Raw genomic sequence first — 18,837 nt, 5'->3', positions numbered from 1 at the left:
AAAAAGACGAAAATCACTCCGAGACCATGGGCCCATCGTCTCGGAGTCATTTTCGTCTTTTTTTCAAATCCTTTGTTTTTCATAATTTATGACCATGGCGATGGGCTATAGCCCATGGTCTCGAACGGCATACTATAGCATGCCGTTTTGCATCATTTTTGAGGATTTGAAAAAAAGACGAAAATCACTCCGAGACCATGGGCTATAGCCCATCGTCTCGGAGTCATTTTCGTCTTTTTTTCAAATCCTCGTTTTTCATCATTTATGACCATGGCGATGGGCTATAGCCCATGGTCCCGAACGGCATACTATAGCAAGCCGTTTTCCATCATTTTTGAGGATTTGAAAAAAAGACGAAAATCACTCCGAGACCATGGGCTATAGCCCATGGTCTCGGAGTCATTTTCGTCTTTTTTTCAAATCCTCGTTTTTCATCATTTATGACCATGGCGATGGGCTATAGCCCATGGTCTCGAACGGCATACTATAGCATGCCGTTTTCCATAATTTTTGAGGATTTGAAAAAAAGACGAAAATCACTCCGAGACCATGGGCTATAGCCCATCGTCTCGGAGTCATTTTCGTCTTTTTTTAAATCCTTCTTTTTCATCATTTATGAACAATGGCGATGGGCTATAGCCCATGGTCTCGAACGGCATACTATAGCATGCCGTTTTCCATCATTTTTGAGGATTTGAAAAAAAGACGAAAATCAATCCGAGACCATGGGCTATAGCCCATCGTCTCGGAGTCATTTTCGTCTTTTTTTCAAATCCTTGTTTTTCATAATTTATGACCATGGCGATGGGCTATAGCCCATGGTCTCGAACGGCATACTATAGCAAACCGTTTTCCATCATTTTTGAGGATTTGAAAAAAAGACGAAAATCACTCCGAGACCATGGGCTATAGCCCATCGTCTCGGAGTCATTTTCGTCTTTTTTTCAAATCCTTGTTTTTCATAATTTATGACCATGGCGATGGGCTATAGCCCATGGTCTCGAACGGCATACTATAGCATGCCGTTTTGCATCATTTTTTAGGATTTGAAAAAAAGACGAAAATCACTCCGAGACCATGGGCTATAGCCCATCGTCTCGGAGTCATTTTCGTCTTTTTTTAAAATCCTTGTTTTTCATCATTTATGAACAATGGCGATGGGCTATAGCGCATGGTCTCGAACGGCATACTATAGCATGCCGTTTTCCATCATTTTTGAGGATTTGAAAAAAAGACGAAAATCACTCCGAGACCATGGGCCCATCGTCTCGGAGTCATTTTCGTCTTTTTTTCAAATCCTTGTTTTTCATCATTTATGACCATGGCGATGGGCTATATAGCCCATGGTCTCGAACGGCATACTATAGCAAGCCGTTTTCCATCATTTTTGAGGATTTGAAAAAAAGACGAAAATCACTCCGAGACCATGGGCTATAGCCCATCGTCTCGGAGTCATTTTCGTCTTTTTTTCAAATCCCTGTTTTTCATAATTTATGACCATGGCGATGGGCTATAGCCCATGGTCTCGAACGGCATACTATAGCATGCCGTTTTGCATCATTTTTTAGGATTTGAAAAAAAGACGAAAATCACTCCGAGACCATGGGCTATAGCCCATCGTCTCGGAGTCATTTTCGTCTTTTTTTAAAATCCTTGTTTTTCATCATTTATGAACAATGGCGATGGGCTATAGCGCATGGTCTCGAACGGCATACTATAGCATGCCGTTTTCCATCATTTTTGAGGATTTGAAAAAAAGACGAAAATCACTCCGAGACCATGGGCCCATCGTCTCGGAGTCATTTTCGTCTTTTTTTCAAATCCTTTGTTTTTCATAATTTATGACCATGGCGATGGGCTATAGCCCATGGTCTCGAACGGCATACTATAGCATGCCGTTTTGCATCATTTTTGAGGATTTGAAAAAAAGACGAAAATCACTCCGAGACCATGGGCTATAGCCCATCGTCTCGGAGTCATTTTCGTCTTTTTTTCAAATCCTCGTTTTTCATCATTTATGACCATGGCGATGGGCTATAGCCCATGGTCCCGAACGGCATACTATAGCAAGCCGTTTTCCATCATTTTTGAGGATTTGAAAAAAAGACGAAAATCACTCCGAGACCATGGGCTATAGCCCATCGTCTCGGAGTCATTTTCGTCTTTTTTTCAAATCCTTGTTTTTCATAATTTATGACCATGGCGATGGGCTATAGCCCATGGTCTCGAACGGCATACTATAGCATGCCGTTTTGCATCATTTTTTAGGATTTGAAAAAAAGACGAAAATCACTCCGAGACCATGGGCTATAACCCATCGTCTCGGAGTCATTTTCGTCTTTTTTTAAAATCCTTGTTTTTCATCATTTATGAACAATGGCGATGGGCTATAGCGCATGGTCTCGAACGGCATACTATAGCATGCCGTTTTCCATCATTTTTGAGGATTTGAAAAAAAGACGAAAATCACTCCGAGACCATGGGCCCATCGTCTCGGAGTCATTTTCGTCTTTTTTTCAAATCCTTTGTTTTTCATAATTTATGACCATGGCGATGGGCTATAGCCCATGGTCTCGAACGGCATACTATAGCATGCCGTTTTGCATCATTTTTGAGGATTTGAAAAAAAGACGAAAATCACTCCAAGACGATGGGCTATAGCCCATCGTCTCGGAGTCATTTTCGTCTTTTTTTCAAATCCTTGTTTTTCATAATTTATGACCATGGCGATGGGCTATAGCCCATGGTCTCGAACGGCATACTATAGCATGCCGTATTCCATCATTTTTGAGGATTTGAAAAAAAGACGAAAATCACTCCGAGACCATGGGCTATAGCCCATCGTCTCGGAGTCATTTTCGTCTTTTTTCAAATCCTTGTTTTTCATCATTTATGACCATGGCGATGGGCTATAGCCCATGGTCTCGAACGGCATACTATAGCATGCCGTTTTGCATCATTTTTGAGGATTTGAAAAAAAGACGAAAATCACTCCGAGACCGTGGGCTATAGCCCATCGTCTCGGAGTCATTTTCGTCTTTTTTTCAAATCCTTGTTTTTCATAATTTATGACCATGGCGATGGGCTATAGCCCATGGTCTCGAACGGCATACTATAGCATGCCGTTTTCCATCATTTTTGAGGATTTGAAAAAAAGACGAAAATCACTCCGAGACCATGGGCTATAGCCCATCGTCTCGGAGTCATTTTCGTCTTTTTTTCAAATCCTCGTTTTTCATCATTTATGACCATGGCGATGGGCTATAGCCCATGGTCCCGAACGGCATACTATAGCATGCCGTTTTTCATCATTTTTGAGGATTTGAAAAAAAGACGAAAATCACTCCGAGACCATGGGCTATAGCCCATCGTCTCGGAGTCATTTTCGTCTTTTTTTCAAATCCTTGTTTTTCATCATTTATGACCATGGCGATGGGCTATATAGCCCACGGTCTCGAACGGCATACTATAGCAAGCCGTTTTCCATCATTTTTGAGGATTTGAAAAAAAGACGAAAATCACTCCGAGACCATGGGCTATAGCCCATCGTCTCGGAGTCATTTTCGTCTTTTTTTCAAATCCTTTGTTTTTCATAACTTATGACCATGGCGATGGGCTATAGCCCATGGTCTCGAACGGCATACTATAGCATGCCGTTTTGCATCATTTTTGAGGATTTGAAAAAAAGACGAAAATCACTCCAAGACCATGGGCTATAGCCCATCGTCTCGGAGTCATTTTCGTCTTTTTTTCAAATCCTTGTTTTTCATCATTTATGACCATGGCGATGGGCTATAGCCCATGGTCTCGAACGGCATACTATAGCATGCCGTTTTGCATAATTTTTTAGGATTTGAAAAAAAGACGAAAATCACTCCGAGACCATGGGCTATAGCCCATCGTCTCGGAGTCATTTTCGTCTTTTTTTAAAATCCTTGTTTTTCATCATTTATGAACAATGGCGATGGGCTATAGCGCATGGTCTCGAACGGCATACTATAGCATGCCGTTTTCCATCATTTTTGAGGATTTGAAAAAAAGACGAAAATCACTCCGAGACCATGGGCCCATCGTCTCGGAGTCATTTTCGTCTTTTTTTCAAATCCTTTGTTTTTCATAATTTATGACCATGGCGATGGGCTATAGCCCATGGTCTCGAACGGCATACTATAGCATGCCGTTTTGCATCATTTTTGAGGATTTGAAAAAAAGACGAAAATCACTCCAAGACGATGGGCTATAGCCCATCGTCTCGGAGTCATTTTCGTCTTTTTTTCAAATCCTTGTTTTTCATAATTTATGACCATGGCGATGGGCTATAGCCCATGGTCTCGAACGGCATACTATAGCATGCCGTATTCCATCATTTTTGAGGATTTGAAAAAAAGACGAAAATCACTCCGAGACCATGGGCTATAGCCCATCGTCTCGGAGTCATTTTCGTCTTTTTTCAAATCCTTGTTTTTCATCATTTATGACCATGGCGATGGGCTATAGCCCATGGTCTCGAACGGCATACTATAGCATGCCGTTTTGCATCATTTTTGAGGATTTGAAAAAAAGACGAAAATCACTCCGAGACCGTGGGCTATAGCCCATCGTCTCGGAGTCATTTTCGTCTTTTTTTCAAATCCTTGTTTTTCATAATTTATGACCATGGCGATGGGCTATAGCCCATGGTCTCGAACGGCATACTATAGCATGCCGTTTTCCATCATTTTTGAGGATTTGAAAAAAATCCTCGTTTTTCATCATTTATGACCATGGCGATGGGCTATAGCCCATGGTCCCGAACGGCATACTATAGCATGCCGTTTTTCATCATTTTTGAGGATTTGAAAAAAAGACGAAAATCACTCCGAGACCATGGGCTATAGCCCATCGTCTCGGAGTCATTTTCGTCTTTTTTTCAAATCCTTGTTTTTCATCATTTATGACCATGGCGATGGGCTATATAGCCCACGGTCTCGAACGGCATACTATAGCAAGCCGTTTTCCATCATTTTTGAGGATTTGAAAAAAAGACGAAAATCACTCCGAGACCATGGGCTATAGCCCATCGTCTCGGAGTCATTTTCGTCTTTTTATCAAATCCTTTGTTTTTCATAACTTATGACCATGGCGATGGGCTATAGCCCATGGTCTCGAACGGCATACTATAGCATGCCGTTTTGCATCATTTTTGAGGATTTGAAAAAAAGACGAAAATCACTCCAAGACCATGGGCTATAGCCCATCGTCTCGGAGTCATTTTCGTCTTTTTTTCAAATCCTTGTTTTTCATCATTTATGACCATGGCGATGGGCTATAGCCCATGGTCTCGAACGGCATACTATAGCATGCCGTTTTGCATAATTTTTTAGGATTTGAAAAAAAGACGAAAATCACTCCGAGACCATGGGCTATAGCCCATCGTCTCGGAGTCATTTTCGTCTTTTTTAAAAATCCTTGTTTTTCATCATTTATGAACAATGGCGATGGGCTATAGCGCATGGTCTCGAACGGCATACTATAGCATGCCGTTTTCCATCATTTTTGAGGATTTGAAAAAAAGACAAAAATCACTCCGAGACCATGGGCCCATCGTCTCGGAGTCATTTTCGTCTTTTTTTCAAATCCTTGTTTTTCATAATTTATGACCATGGCGATGGGCTATAGCCCATGGTCTCGAACGGCATACGATAGCATGCCGTTTTCCATCATTTTTGAGGATTTGAAAAAAAGACGAAAATCACTCCGAGACCATGGGCTATAGCCCATCGTCTCGGAGTCATTTTCGTCTTTTTTCAAATCCTTGTTTTTCATCATTTATGACCATGGCGATGGGCTATAGCCCATGGTCTCGAACGGCATACTATAGCATGCCGTTTTGCATCATTTTTGAGGATTTGAAAAAAAGACGAAAATCACTCCGAGACCGTGGGCTATAGCCCATCGTCTCGGAGTCATTTTCGTCTTTTTTTCAAATCCTTGTTTTTCATAATTTATGACCATGGCGATGGGCTATAGCCCATGGTCTCGAACGGCATACTATAGCAAGCCGTTTTCCATCATTTTTGAGGATTTGAAAAAAAGACGAAAATCACTCCGAGACCATGGGCTATAGCCCATCGTCTCGGAGTCATTTTCGTCTTTTTTTCAAATCCTTTGTTTTTCATAATTTATGACCATGGCGATGGGCTATAGCCCATGGTCTCGAACGGCATACTATAGCATGCCGTTTTGCATCATTTTTGAGGATTTGAAAAAAAGACGAAAATCACTCCAAGATCATGGGCTATAGCCCATCGTCTCGGAGTCACTTTCGTCTTTTTTTCAAATCCTTGTTTTTCATAATTTATGACCATGGCGATGGGCTATAGCCCATGGTCTCGAACGGCATACTATAGCATGCCGTTTTCCATCATTTTTGAGGATTTGAAAAAAAGACGAAAATCACTCTGAGACCATGGGCTATAGCCCATTGTCTCGGAGTCATTTTCGTCTTTTTTTCAAATCCTTGTTTTTCATCATTTATGACCATGGTGATGGGCTATAGCCCATGGTCTCGAACGCCATACTATAGCATGCCGTTTTGCATCATTTTTTAGGATTTGAAAAAAAGACGAAAATCACTCCGAGACCATGGGCTATAGCCCATCGTCTCGGAGTCATTTTCGTCTTTTTTTCAAATCCTTTGTTTTTCATAATTTATGACCATGGCGATGGGCTATAGCCCATGGTCTCGAACGGCATACTATAGCATGCCGTTTTGCATCATTTTTGAGGATTTGAAAAAAAGACGAAAATCACTCCAAGACCATGGGCTATAGCCCATCGTCTCAGAGTAATTTTCGTCTTTTTTTCAAATCCTTGTTTTTCATAATTTATGACCATGGCGATGGGCTATAGCCCATGGTCTCGAACGGCATACTATAGCATGCCGTTTTCCATCATTTTTGAGGATTTGAAAAAAAGACGAAAATCACTCCGAGACCATGGGCTATAGCCCATCGTCTCGGAGTCATTTTCGTCTTTTTTTCAAATCCTTGTTTTTCATCATTTATGACCATGGCGATGGGCTATAGCCCATGGTCTTGAACGGCATACTATAGCATGCCGTTTTGCATCATTTTTTAGGATTTGAAAAAAAGACGAAAATCACTCCGAGACCATGGGCTATAGCCCATCGTCTCGGAGTCATTTTCGTCTTTTTTTCAAATCCTTGTTTTTCATAATTTATGACCATGGCGATGGGCTATAGCCCATGGTCTCGAACGGCATACTATAGCATGACGTTTTGCATCATTTTTTAGGATTTGAAAAAAAGACGAAAATCACTCCGAGACCATGGGCTATAGCCCATCGTCTCGGAGTCATTTTCTCTTTTTTTTCAAATCCTTTGTTTTTCATAATTTATGACCATGGCGATGGGCTATAGCCCATGGTCTCGAACGGCATACTATAGCATGCCTTTTGCATCATTTTTGAGGATTTGAAAAAAAGACGAAAATCACTCCAAGACCATGGGCTATAGCCCATCGTCTCGGAGTCATTTTCGTCTTTTTTTCAAATCCTTGTTTTTCAAAATGTATGACCATGGCGATGGGCTATAGCCCATGGTCTCGAACGGTCATTTTTTCATGATTTTCATCTTTTTTTCAAATCCTCCAAAATCATGAAAAACGACATGCTATAGTATGCCGTTCGAGACCATGGGCTATAGCCCATCGCCATGGTCATAAATTATGAAAAACAAAGGATTTGAAAAAAAGACGAAAATGACTCCGAGACCATGGGCTATAGCCCATGGTCTCGGAGTGATTTTCGTCTTTTTTTCAAATCTTAAAAAATGATGCAAAACTATAGCCCATGGTCTCGAACGGCATACTATAGCATGCCGTTTTGCATCATTTTTGAGGATTTGAAAAAAAGACGAAAATCACTCCAAGATCATGGGCTATAGCCCATCGTCTCGGAGTCACTTTCGTCTTTTTTTCAAATCCTTGTTTTTCATAATTTATGACCATGGCGATGGGCTATAGCCCATGGTCTCGAACGGCATACTATAGCATGCCGTTTTCCATCATTTTTGAGGATTTGAAAAAAAGTCGAAAATCACTCCGAGACCATGGGCTATAGCCCATCGTCTCGGAGTCATTTTCGTCTTTTTTTCAAATCCTCGTTTTTCATCATTTATGACCATGGCGATGGGCTATAGCCCATGGTCTCGAACGGCATACTATAGCATGCCGTTTTCCATCATTTTTGAGGATTTGAAAAAAAGACGAAAATCACTCCGAGACCATGGGCTATAGCCCATCGTCTCGGAGTCATTTTCGTCTTTTTTTCAAATCCTTGTTTTTCATCATTTATGACCATGGCGATGGGCTATATAGCCCATGGTCTCGAACGGCATACTATAGCAAGCCGTTTTCCATCATTTTTGAGGATTTGAAAAAAAGACGAAAATCACTCCGAGACCATGGGCTATAGCCCATCGTCTCGGAGTCATTTTCGTCTTTTTTTCAAATCCTTGTTTTTCATCATTTATGACCATGGCGATGGGCTATAGCCCATGGTCTTGAACGGCATACTATAGCATGCCGTTTTGCATCATTTTTTAGGATTTGAAAAAAAGACGAAAATCACTCCGAGACCATGGGCTATAGCCCATCGTCTCGGAGTCATTTTCGTCTTTTTTTCAAATCCTTGTTTTTCATAATTTATGACCATGGCGATGGGCTATAGCCCATGGTCTCGAACGGCATACTATAGCATGACGTTTTGCATCATTTTTTAGGATTTGAAAAAAAGACGAAAATCACTCCGAGACCATGGGCTATAGCCCATCGTCTCGGAGTCATTTTCTCTTTTTTTTCAAATCCTTTGTTTTTCATAATTTATGACCATGGCGATGGGCTATAGCCCATGGTCTCGAACGGCATACTATAGCATGCCTTTTGCATCATTTTTGAGGATTTGAAAAAAAGACGAAAATCACTCCAAGACCATGGGCTATAGCCCATCGTCTCGGAGTCATTTTCGTCTTTTTTTCAAATCCTTGTTTTTCAAAATGTATGACCATGGCGATGGGCTATAGCCCATGGTCTCGAACGGTCATTTTTTCATGATTTTCATCTTTTTTTCAAATCCTCCAAAATCATGAAAAACGACATGCTATAGTATGCCGTTCGAGACCATGGGCTATAGCCCATCGCCATGGTCATAAATTATGAAAAACAAAGGATTTGAAAAAAAGACGAAAATGACTCCGAGACCATGGGGTATAGCCCATGGTCTCGGAGTGATTTTCGTCTTTTTTTCAAATCCTAAAAAATGATGCAAAACTATAGCCCATGGTCTCGAACGGCATACTATAGCATGCCGTTTTGCATCATTTTTGAGGATTTGAAAAAAAGACGAAAATCACTCCAAGATCATGGGCTATAGCCCATCGTCTCGGAGTCACTTTCGTCTTTTTTTCAAATCCTTGTTTTTCATAATTTATGACCATGGCGATGGGCTATAGCCCATGGTCTCGAACGGCATACTATAGCATGCCGTTTTCCATCATTTTTGAGGATTTGAAAAAAAGTCGAAAATCACTCCGAGACCATGGGCTATAGCCCATCGTCTCGGAGTCATTTTCGTCTTTTTTTCAAATCCTCGTTTTTCATCATTTATGACCATGGCGATGGGCTATAGCCCATGGTCTCGAACGGCATACTATAGCATGCCGTTTTCCATCATTTTTGAGGATTTGAAAAAAAGACGAAAATCACTCCGAGACCATGGGCTATAGCCCATCGTCTCGGAGTCATTTTCGTCTTTTTTTCAAATCCTTGTTTTTCATAATTTATGACCATGGCGATGGGCTATAGCCCATGGTCTCGAACGGTATACTATAGCATGCCGTTATCCATCCTTTTTGAGGATTTGAAAAAAAGACGAAAATCACTCCGAGACCATGGGCTATAGCCCATCGTCTCGGAGTCATTTTCGTCTTTTTTTAAAATCCTTGTTTTTCATCATTTATTAACAATGGCGATGGGCTATAGCCCATGGTCTCGAACGGCATACTATAGCATGCCGTTTTCCATCATTTTTGAGAATTTGAAAAAAATACGAAAATCACTCCGAGACCATGGGCTATAGCCCATCGTCTCGGAGTCATTTTCGTCTTTTTTTCAAATCCTTTGTTTTTCATAATTTATGACCATGGCGATGGGCTATAGCCCATGGTCTCGAACGGCATACTATAGCATGCCGTTTTGCATCATTTTTGAGGAGTTGAAAAAAAGACGAAAATCACTCCAAGACCATGGGCTATAGCCCATCGTCTCGGAGACATTTTCGTCTTTTTTTCAAATCCTTGTTTTTCATAATTTATGACCATGGCGATGGGCTATAGCCCATGGTCTCGAACGGCATACTATAGCATGCCGTTTTCCATCATTTTTGAGGATTTGAAAAAAAGACGAAAATCACTCCGAGACCATGGGCTATAGCCCATCGTCTCGGAGTCATTTTCGTCTTTTTTTCAAATCCTTGTTTTTCATCATTTATGACCATGGCGATGGGCTATAGCCCATGGTCTCGAACGGGATACTATAGCATGCCGTTTTGCATCATTTTTTAGGATTTGAAAAAAAGACGAAAATCACTCCGAGACCATGGGCTATAGCCCATCGTCTCGGAGTCATTTTCGTCTTTTTTTCAAATCCTTGTTTTTCATAATTTATGACCATGGCGATGGGCTATAGCCCATGGTCTCGAACGGCATACTATAGCTGACGTTTTGCATCATTTTTTAGGATTTGAAAAAAAGACGAAAATCACTCCGAGACCATGGGCTATAGCCCATCGTCTCGGAGTCATTTTCGTCTTTTTTTCAAATCCTTGTTTTTCATCATTTATGAACAATGGCGATGGGCTATAGCCCATGGTCTCGAACGGCATACTATAGCATGCCGTTTTCCATCATTTTTGAGGATTTGAAAAAAAGACGAAAATCATTCCGAGACCATGGGCTATAGCCCATCGTCTCGGAGTCATTTTCTTTTTTTTTTCAAATCATTTGTTTTTCATAATTTATGACCATGGCGATGGGCTATAGCCCATGGTCTCGAACGGCATACTATAGCATGCCGTTTTGCATTATTTTTGAGGATTTGAAAAAAAGACGAAAATCACTCCAAGACCATGGGCTATAGCCCATCGTCTCGGAGTCATTTTCGTCTTTTTTTCAAATCCTTGTTTTTCAAAATGTATGACCATGTCGATGGGCTATAGCCCATGGTCTCGAACGGTCATTTTTTCATGATTTTCATCTTTTTTTCAAATCCTCCAAAATCATGAAAAACGACATGCTATAGTATGCCGTTCGAGACCATGGGCTATAGCCCATCGCCATGGTCATAAATTATGAAAAACAAAGGATTTGAAAAAAAGACGAAAATGACTCCGAGACCATGGGCTATAGCCCATGGTCTCGGAGTGATTTTCGTCTTTTTTTCAAATCCTAAAAAATGATGCAAAACGGCATGCTATAGTATGCCGTTCGAGACCATGGGCTATAGCCCATCGCCATGGCCCATCGTCTCGGAGTCATTTTCGTCTTTTTTTCAAATCCTTGTTTTTCGTAATTTATGACCATAGTATGTAGTTTTTTCATGATTTTCATCTTTTTTTCAAATAGTCCAAAATCACGAAAAACGACATGCTATAGTATGCCGTCCGAAAAAAAATATAACTTTGGCATGCTACTAGTCCTACATACTTACACCTAGAATCCCCATTCAAACCTATTTAGGTTCATCTTACGGTGGACATGTTTGCCTGAAAAGGAATCTTTGAAATGTTTCATAGTTTTAGAAATATAGTGCTTTAAATTTGAGAAATTTACAATGGCAGATAGTGGCACGTCAAAATCACTTTCACCTAGAAACTCCATTCACACGTTTTATAATTCAGCTTACTGTGGAGACACATGCTGGAACTTTTCACTTTGAAATGTTTTGTAGTTTCTGAGTTATTTAAGTTAAACGCCCAATGCATTCCCAATGGCAATAGCACAAACTTTGGCATGCTACTAGTCCTACATACTTACACCTAGAAACCCCATTCAAACCTATTTAGGTTCATATTACGGTGGACATGTTTGCCTGAAAAGGAATCTTTGAATTGTTTCATCGTTTTAGAAATATAGTGCTTTCAAATTTGAGACATTTACAATGGGGCTCAATGGCAGATATTGGCACGTCAAAAAAGCACTTTCACCTAGAAACTCCATTCACACTTTTTATAATTCAGCTTTCTGTGGAGACACATGCTGGAACTTTTTACTTTGAAATGTTTTGTAGTTTCTGAGTTATTTAAGTTAAACGCCCAATGCATTCCCAATGGCAATAGCACAAACTTTGGCATGCTACTAGTCCTACATACTTACACCTAGAAACCCCATTCAAACCTATTTAGGTTCATCTTACGGTGGACATGTTTGCCTGAAAAGGAATCTTTGAAATGTTTCATCGTTTTAGAAATATAGTGCTTTCAAATTTGAGACATTTACAATGGGGCTCAATGGCAGATATTGGCACGTCAAAAAAATCACTTTCACCTAGAAACTCCATTCACACGTTTTATAATTCAGCTTACTGTGGAGACACATGCTGGAACTTTTTACTTTGAAATGTTTTGTAGTTTCTGAGTTATTTAAGTTAAACGCCCAATGCATTCCCAATGGCAATAGCACAAACTTTGGCATGCTACTAGTCCTACATACTTACACCTAGAAACCCCATTCAAACCTATTTAGGTTCATCTTACGGTGGACATGTTTGCCTGAGAAGGAATCTTTGAAATGTTTCATCGTTTTAGAAATATAGTGCTTTCAAATTTGAGACATTTACAATGGGGCTCAATGGCAGATATTGGCACGTCAAAAAAGCACTTTCACCTAGAAACTCCATTCACACTTTTTATAATTCAGCTTTCTGTGGAGACACATGCTGGAACTTTTTACTTTGAAATGTTTTGTAGTTTCTGAGTTATTTAAGTTAAACGCCCAATGCATTCCCAATGGCAATAGCACAAACTTTGGCATGCTACTAGTCCTACATACTTACACCTAGAAACCCCATTCAAACCTATTTAGGTTCATCTTACGGTGGACATGTTTGCCTGAAAAGGAATCTTTGAAATGTTTCATCGTTTTAGAAATATAGTGCTTTCAAATTTGAGACATTTACAATGGGGCTCAATGGCAGATTTTGGCACGTCAAAAAAGCACTTTCACCTAGAAACTCCATTTACACTTTTTATAATTCAGCTTTCTGTGGAGACACATGCTGGAACGTTTTACTTTGAAATGTTTTGTAGTTTCTGAGTTATTTAAGTTAAACGCCCAATGCATTCCCAATGGCAATAGCACAAACTTTGGCATGCTACTAGTCCTACATACTTACACCTAGAAACCCCATTTAAACCTATTTAGGTTCATCTTACGGTGGACATGTTTGCCTGAAAAGGAATCTTTGAAATGTTTCATCGTTTTAGAAATATAGTGCTTTTAAATTTGAGAAATTCAGAATGGGGGTCAATGGCAGATTTTGGCAAGTAAAGTTTTGAGTGGGGTTTGAACCCACAATCTCCAGATCATGCAGCCAGTGTGCTAAGTCACTGATCTACTAGCTACCTGCCACAACACAGTCTGCTGTTCCCTTTGAGTTACAACATTGATACAAAAATAAAATACAAAAAATAAAATAACAGGAGATTTGGCTATTGTTTCTTTTGCTGTTGTTTATCTCTAGACGTTTGAATGTTTATGAACCACAATGGAAACAAGTCTCTGGCTCTTCTGTCATTATCTATTCGGCCTTTTAAGAACAGCATGCACAGTGGCTCACTGGGTACAGAGCCTGCCTGGGAATCAGGAGGCTGCAGGTTCAAGTCCTGGCTCTGACATAGTGTCCCAAAATCATGAAAATATGTCAAAATATATTATGCCGTCCCAAACCATGTCGTTTTTTCATGATTTTCATCTTTTTTTCAAATCCTCCAAAATCATGAAAAACGACATGCTATAGTATGCCGTCCGAAACCATGACCATAGTATGTCGTTTTTTCATGATTTTCATTTTTTTTTCAAATAGTCCAAAATCACGAAAAACGACATGCTATAGTATGCCGTCCGAAAAAAATTATAACTTTGGCATGCTACTAGTCCTACATACTTACACCTAGAATCCCCATTCAAACCTATTTAGGTTCATCTTACGGTGGACATGTTTGCCTGAAAAGGAATCTTTGAAATGTTTCATAGTTTTAGAAATATAGTGCTTTAAATTTGAGAAATTTACAATGGCAGATAGTGGCACGTCAAAATCATTTTCACCTAGAAACTCCATTCACACGTTTTATAATTCAGCTTACTGTGGAGACACATGCTGGAACTTTTTACTTTGAAATGTTTTGTAGTTTCTGAGTTATTTAAGTTAAACGCCCAATGCATTCCCAATGTCAATAGCACAAACTTTGGCATGATACTAGTCCTACATACTTACACCTAGAAACCCCATTCAAACCTATTTAGGTTCATCTTACGGTGGACATGTTTGCCTGAAAAGGAATCTTTGAAATGTTTCATCGTTTTAGAAACATAGTGCTTTCAAATTTGAGACATTTACAATGGGGCTCAATGGCAGATATTGGCATGTCAAAAAAGCACTTTCACCTAGAAACTCCATTCACACTTTTTATAATTCAGCTTTCTGTGGAGACACATGCTGGAACGTTTTACTTTGAAATGTTTTGTAGTTTCTGAGTTATTTAAGTTAAACACCCAATGCATTCCCAATGGCAATAGCACAAACTTTGGCATGCTACTAATACTACATACTTACACCTAGAAACCCCATTCAAACCTATTTAGGTTCATCTTACGGTTGACATGTTTGCCTGAAAAGGAATCTTTGAAATGTTTCATCGTTTTAGAAATATAGTGCTTTTAAATTTGAGAAATTCAGAATGGGGGTCAATGGCAGATTTTGGCAAGTAAAGGTTTGAGTGGGGTTTGAACCCACAATCTCCAGATCATGCAGCGAGTGTGCTAAGTCACTGATCTATAGCTACCTGACACAACACCATCTGCTGTTCCCTTTGAGTACAACATTGATACAAAAATAAAATACAAAAAATAAAATAACAGGAGATTTGTCTATTGTTTCTTTTGCTGTTGTTTATCTCTAGACGTTTGAATGTTTATGAACCACAATGGAAACAAGTCTCTGGCTCTTCTGTCATTATCTATACGGCCTTTTAAGAACAGCATGCACAGTGGCTCACTGGGTACAGAGCCTGCCTGGGAATCAGGAGGCTGCAGGTTCAAGTCCTGGCTCTGACATAGTGACCCAAAATCATGAAAATATGACAAATTATATTATGCCCTCCCAAACCATGGACTATAGTATGTCGTTTTGTCATTATTTTCATCTTTTTTTCAAATAGTCCAAAATCACGAAAAACGACATGCTACAGTATGCCGTCCGAAAAAAAGTATAACTTTGGCATGTTACTAGTCCTACATACTTACACCTAGAATCCCCATTTAAACCTATTTAGGTTCATCTTACGGTGGACATGTTTGCCTGAAAAGGAATCTTTGAAATGTATAGTTTTAGAAATATAGTGCTTTAAATTTGAGAAATTTACAATGGCAGATAGTGGCACGTCAAAATCACTTTCACCTAGAAACTCCATTCACACGTTTTATAATTCAGCTTACTGTGGAGACACATGCTGGAACCTTTTACTTTGAAATGTTTTGTAGTTTCTGAGTTATTTAACTTAAACGCCCAATGCATTCCCAAAGGCAATAGCACACACTTTGGTATGCTACTAGTCCTACATACTTACACCTAGAAACCCCATTCAAACCTATTTAGGTTCATCTTACGATGGACATGTTTGCCTGAAAAGGAATCTTTGAAATGTTTCGTTTTAGAAATATAGTGCTTTCAAATTTGAGACATTTACAATGGGGCTCAATGGCAGATATTGGCATGTCAAAAAAGCACTTTCACCTAGAAACTCCATTCACACTTTTTATAATTCAGCTTTCTGTGGAGACACATGCTGGAACGTTTTACTTTGAAATGTTTTGTAGTTTCTGAGTTATTTAAGTTAAACACCCAATGCATTCCCAATGGCAATAGCACAAACTTTGGCATGCTACTAATACTACATACTTACACCTAGAAACCCCATTCAAACCTATTTAGGTTCATCTTACGGTTGACATGTTTGCCTGAAAAGGAATCTTTGAAATGTTTCATCGTTTTAGAAATATAGTGCTTTCAAATTTGAGACATTTACAATGGGGCTCAATGGCAGATATTGGCACGTCAAAAAAACACTTTCACCTAGAAACTCCATTCACACTTTTTATAATTCAGCTTTCTGTGGAGACACATGCTGGAACTTTTCACTTTGAAATGTTTTGTAGTTTCTGAGTTATTTAAGTTAAACGCCCAATGCATTCCCAATGGCAATAGCACAAACTTTGGCATGCTACTAGTCCTACATACTTACACCTAGAAACCCCATTCAAACCTATTTAGGTTCATCTTACGGTGGACATGTTTGCCTGAGAAGGAATCTTTGAAATGTTTCATCGTTTTAGAAATATAGTGCTTTCAAATTTGAGACATTTACAATGGGGCTCAATGGCAGATATTGGCACGTCAAAAAAGCACTTTCACCTAGAAACTCCATTCACACTTTTTATAATTCAGCTTTCTGTGGAGACACATGCTGGAACTTTTTACTTTGAAATGTTTTGTAGTTTCTGAGTTATTTAAGTTAAACGCCCAATGCATTCCCAATGGCAATAGCACAAACTTTGGCATGCTACTAGTCCTACATACTTACACCTAGAAACCCCATTCAAACCTATTTAGGTTCATCTTACGGTGGACATGTTTGCCTGAAAAGGAATCTTTGAAATGTTTCATCGTTTTAGAAATATAGTGCTTTCAAATTTGAGACATTTACAATGGGGCTCAATGGCAGATTTTGGCACGTCAAAAAAGCACTTTCACCTAGAAACTCCATTTACACTTTTTATAATTCAGCTTTCTGTGGAGACACATGCTGGAACGTTTTACTTTGAAATGTTTTGTAGTTTCTGAGTTATTTAAGTTAAACGCCCAATGCATTCCCAATGGCAATAGCACAAACTTTGGCATGCTACTAGTCCTACATACTTACACCTAGAAACCCCATTTAAACCTATTTAGGTTCATCTTACGGTGGACATGTTTGCCTGAAAAGGAATCTTTGAAATGTTTCATCGTTTTAGAAATATAGTGCTTTTAAATTTGAGAAATTCAGAATGGGGGTCAATGGCAGATTTTGGCAAGTAAAGTTTTGAGTGGGGTTTGAACCCACAATCTCCAGATCATGCAGCCAGTGTGCTAAGTCACTGATCTACTAGCTACCTGCCACAACACAGTCTGCTGTTCCCTTTGAGTTACAACATTGATACAAAAATAAAATACAAAAAATAAAATAACAGGAGATTTGGCTATTGTTTCTTTTGCTGTTGTTTATCTCTAGACGTTTGAATGTTTATGAACCACAATGGAAACAAGTCTCTGGCTCTTCTGTCATTATCTATTCGGCCTTTTAAGAACAGCATGCACAGTGGCTCACTGGGTACAGAGCCTGCCTGGGAATCAGGAGGCTGCAGGTTCAAGTCCTGGCTCTGACATAGTGTCCCAAAATCATGAAAATATGTCAAAATATATTATGCCGTCCCAAACCATGTCGTTTTTTCATGATTTTCATCTTTTTTTCAAATCCTCCAAAATCATGAAAAACGACATGCTATAGTATGCCGTCCGAAACCATGACCATAGTATGTCGTTTTTTCATGATTTTCATTTTTTTTTCAAATAGTCCAAAATCACGAAAAACGACATGCTATAGTATGCCGTCCGAAAAAAATTATAACTTTGGCATGCTACTAGTCCTACATACTTACACCTAGAATCCCCATTCAAACCTATTTAGGTTCATCTTACGGTGGACATGTTTGCCTGAAAAGGAATCGTTGAAATGTTTCATAGTTTTAGAAATATAGTGCTTTAAATTTGAGAAATTTACAATGGCAGATAGTGGCACGTCAAAATCATTTTCACCTAGAAACTCCATTCACACGTTTTATAATTCAGCTTACTGTGGAGACACATGCTGGAACTTTTTACTTTGAAATGTTTTGTAGTTTCTGAGTTATTTAAGTTAAACGCCCAATGCATTCCCAATGTCAATAGCACAAACTTTGGCATGATACTAGTCCTACATACTTACACCTAGAAACCCCATTCAAACCTATTTAGGTTCATCTTACGGTGGACATGTTTGCCTGAAAAGGAATCTTTGAAATGTTTCATCGTTTTAGAAACATAGTGCTTTCAAATTTGAGACATTTACAATGGGGCTCAATGGCAGATATTGGCATGTCAAAAAAGCACTTTCACCTAGAAACTCCATTCACACTTTTTATAATTCAGCTTTCTGTGGAGACACATGCTGGAACGTTTTACTTTGAAATGTTTTGTAGTTTCTGAGTTATTTAAGTTAAACACCCAATGCATTCCCAATGGCAATAGCACAAACTTTGGCATGCTACTAATACTACATACTTACACCTAGAAACCCCATTCAAACCTATTTAGGTTCATCTTACGGTTGACATGTTTGCCTGAAAAGGAATCTTTGAAATGTTTCATCGTTTTAGAAATATAGTGCTTTTAAATTTGAGAAATTCAGAATGGGGGTCAATGGCAGATT

This window comes from Electrona antarctica, assembly GCF_951216825.1.
Source record: "Electrona antarctica genome assembly, chromosome: 8".
Classification (NCBI taxonomy): Eukaryota; Metazoa; Chordata; class Actinopteri; order Myctophiformes; family Myctophidae; genus Electrona; species Electrona antarctica.
The sequence above is the reverse complement of the archived record's forward strand: the minus strand, read 5'-3'. Positions refer to the sequence as shown.